The sequence below is a fragment of the Ceratosolen solmsi genome, unplaced genomic scaffold (assembly GCF_000503995.2).
Source record: "Ceratosolen solmsi marchali unplaced genomic scaffold, CerSol_1.0 scaffold13, whole genome shotgun sequence".
Lineage (NCBI taxonomy): Eukaryota > Metazoa > Arthropoda > Insecta > Hymenoptera > Agaonidae > Ceratosolen > Ceratosolen solmsi.
Window position 1 is genome coordinate 8,332,130 of NW_011948418.1, and position 3,797 is coordinate 8,335,926.

A 3,797-nucleotide genomic window follows, 5' to 3' on the forward strand; every position below is an offset into this window, starting at 1 on the left:
AAAAATTTTCCGCGTATACTGAATGGGAAAGCCGAAGAAGATGGACCGAGTCTCCGGTCGGCGAGCGGCGAAAAGTATCTTCGCTGCATGACCGCGTTCGTAGCCGACTGGAGAAAACCGCTGCTCGGCGTTAAGTAAACGCGAGTGCTGTTAAGCATTACAAAGTAATAGTCGAATAGGAGCCGATCGAGCCGCACTAACAGTAAAGTAGCCACATCGAAACTCGACAACCGCGAGTCGACCTCCCCTCCCCCTCCCCCGACATCATCGTCAAAACAGGAGAGGTATTGATTTTTTTGTACGTCTGATTTCAGGCAGCTGCGTGAGGGCACACTCGAGGAGAATCACCTGAAGGATGGCAGTCGGCTGACACTGCTGCCAAGCGTGGAAACCGGATTGCTGGTAAGTGTAGCTTGGTTGCATTACATCGCCTTCGTCACACCCTCGCGCTTACGGGGCTGATACGCCGTAACGAGACAGAAAGACAGAGTGAGACAGTGAGATAAACTGAGACAGAGAGAGAGAGAGAGAGAGAGAGAGAGAGAGAGAGAGTGTGTGTGTGAGTGAGAGCCGCGAGAGCTCTGACGACGAAAGGAGAAGGAGGCTGAAAAAGCAAGCAGCCGGTGAACGGTAGTCCATCCTGCGCGGTTCTGGGGATTACGCGGAACTGTAGAGCCCTGGATTCGAGCGCCCGTTAGACGGTCGCGAGCCACCGAGGAAGTTGGCGCAGCTCGCTCGATATTTACAGGCCCCGATCGCTATCCGCAATAGTGGGTGGGCGGAGGGGCCAAACACACCGGAGCACGAAAACCACGGCTTTTTTTGTGGGTCGACGTACCGTTATCATGGCGAGGCTCACCGGTACATTACCGGCTGGCGCGTTGGCGACGTCCTGGCTTTTTGTTTTTCGGCCGCGCCAGCGAAAACGGGGCCTACACGGCTACGATATCGCGCGCACCTCAGCGCTTTATAAGAATGCAAAACCCGTAGTCATCGTTCCAAGTGCGTGGCACTTGGAATATTTTTCACGGCAAAGTCACAACAGGTGCCGGTTAGCCTCTATTTCGCTTCTACCCCCCCCCCCCCCAACCACCACCCACCACCACATGCCACCGCTTTTTCTACCTCTTTCTCCCTCTTTCTCCCTCTTCATCTATCAGCATAAGTATGTACGTACGTATGTACATTGGTACGCATGTACACACGATGCATTGTGAAATTATATGGTCGGTGCACTCGGCGACGTTGCGCGAAGCTCACGGCTGCGAGTAGCGCATGATGCAACGCGACGGGGCCACCGGTTCGTTCTTTCTTTCCTTTTTTCTTCACCTGGCTCCTTTCTTCCAAGCTTCGCCACATCCTTTTCCGCCGGGATCTCGGCCGTCTCGCCCATAGCCTACTTCATCCATATTATCGGGGGACTCGCGGCCGGACAAAGGCGGCAGCAGGTGTCCACACGGGATTACGCGATCCTGTGCGTGGCTCCTCCTCCTTGCTTGCGGGAACTCCGTTGCAAAGGCGACGACCGGTCGACCGAGGTTGCGGAGTAAGGGGATGGCTGCACTTCAGCGCTCGACCCCTGTGGGATCAGCTGACGGGACCTGGACGCAATACCCGTATGCCGGGCTCTTGCAGCCGGAGTGGTCGTCGTGGTGGTGGTGATGGTGGTGGCGGTTATGCTCGTTGTGCTCGTTGTGCATGTGTGTGAGAGCGCGCGACAGAGGGCGGGGAAGGGGACCAGCAGGGGGACTTCTCACTACGTGTACAAAGGGTTCGTGCCAAAATCCGGCCAAGCTGGCAACAGCGCCCGCTCGCTCGCTCGCTCCTTATCTCCCTCTCACCGTCTCGTTCATCGCTGTCAAGTGTATTTCTCCCCTCGACCCCTCTCTTTCACGGTAGTTGTGTTCCCTCTTTTTCCGATGCTTACCCACCTCTCTCATTCTCTCTCATTCTCTCTCATTCAATCTCATCCTCTCTGTCGTTCGAGCCCTTCTATACTTCCCTACTTACTATCGTTTTTGCCGAGCGCAGCAATTTCCAACTACGTTGGTCGGTGCAGCTAGAGAGTAGACGAGCGAGGGAGCCGCAACTGTCCCGTTTGTTCGTCTGTTCTCTACGTACTCGGTTTCCCCCGTGTATGGCCGTCGATTCTCGGCAACTGAGAGGCCGGTCGCATTGCCAAAAGCCACCAACTTTTTTCTCTCTCATTGGGGCTCCAACCATGGCTGTTGGCATGCAAATTGGCTACAGCTTTCTACTCGCGCCCTTGCCACTGCGCACAGAGCCGATGGCAGGCTGCCGCTCGATCGAGGCTTCCTAATTTCCCATGCCCGACCTTTCCTCGTTCTCCCTACTCGCTCAATCTCTCTCTCTCTCTCTCTCTCTCTCTCTCTCTCTCTCTCTCACTCTCTCACTCTCACTCTGGCATAACCTCTAGCAGAGAGATGCTGCTGTTGCCGCCGTTGCGACGCGCCGATCGCCATTTGCCTGCAGCTAATGCTTCCGCTTACCCCCCTCTCTACTCCCTTTTACTCGTATTCCAGTCGTATTACGTCAATTAATGCGCCTCGTCCGCTCTCTCTCTCTCTCTCTCTCTCTCTCTCATCCCTTTTCCCCTTACACAATTTCTCTCTTTTCGTCTACACCACGGTCGAGAGGTAGTATCCCTTTTCCCCTCACACAATTTCTCTCTTTTCGTCTACACCACGGTCGAGAGGTAGTAAAAGCGCTCGTTGCCATGCAGCCCTTCCGCGTGATTTTCGTACCACGAGGATGTCCTCGTTCTCCTCTCTTTCTCCCTTTCTTCTTTATCCGTTCGCTCCCCCCACCCCCTGACCAATTCCCCTCTCATTCGCTCTTGTTTCCTCTCACTCTCACTCGCTTTTTCGAGCTTCATCCTCTCCGTCTTTTAAGCCAAGCCGCTGCTCGCCCTTTGTTCGAAAAGCAATTGTTTACGGAGCTGCAGCAACAACAACGCCCGCGCCCGTGCAAAAATAACGAGATACGCAATTACGGCGGTGGGGACAGCTCGGGTGTGGGCAGGAAGAAACGATATGCGTGCTGGCGCTTCCAAAAATACCTCACTCAGCGCGTCCTCTATCGAGCACTCGAAATTCGTAAGAATCGGCGTTGTTTCGGCGCCTCTTCCGCAGCGCCGTAATTCCCGGCCGGTCGTTAAAACTGGGTCGCCCCCTTCCTCCTCCTCCTCAACGCATCGAATCCTCTCGCCTCTCGCCTCTCTCCTCTCGCCACCCGACAATTCAATTAACACAATCGACGAAAGGTATTGTTAAAAGCAGTCTCGCAAACGGACGCCGGCAGCGGAGCTTGCGAGCGCGTTTCCTTTAAAAGCCGAGAGCCTTTTCCCCCACGCTCTCTTTACATCGTGCTCTTTGCCTCACGTACTTTGATAAAGTGCGCGAGAACGGCGAGCGAAGTAAGAGAATGACAGGCCGGCCAAGATACAACGAGACCAAAGACGATCTATTTACGCTCGGCTTACTTTTTGCCTCGCCGACGATTATTGTACTCCTCGGTCGCGCCGTCCCGTCGCCGGCTTTCGTGCCACGGCTTGACGCGTAATTATTTTGATTTCGCAACCAAAAAAAAAAAAAAAAAAATAAAATAAATAAAAAGAAGAAAGGAAAGGGACAAAGAAGGGAAAAATCTCGAGGAAAGCCAGGTGGATAACAATAATATGGTGCCAGCTTCCTTATCCATAGTCGCGTTCTCGAGCCGACTGGCGTGATTTTCTCCGACGCCCAAATACTATCAAGGATTATTAAGAGTCGAAGAGA

General features: G+C 53.9%; 1 protein-coding gene across 1 annotated transcript in view; it reads left to right on the forward strand.

Annotated features, from left to right (window-relative positions):
* The first annotated feature begins 303 nt into the window (after nucleotides 1-303).
* The window catches only part of LOC105360431 (midnolin-like), a 14,548-nt gene continuing 11,054 nt past the window's right edge, over nucleotides 304-3,797 (forward strand). Inside the window, exon 1 of the mRNA XM_011497326.1 lies at nucleotides 304-402. The gene's annotated coding sequence lies outside the window, so the exon portion shown is untranslated. The remainder of the gene's footprint in view (nucleotides 403-3,797) is intronic.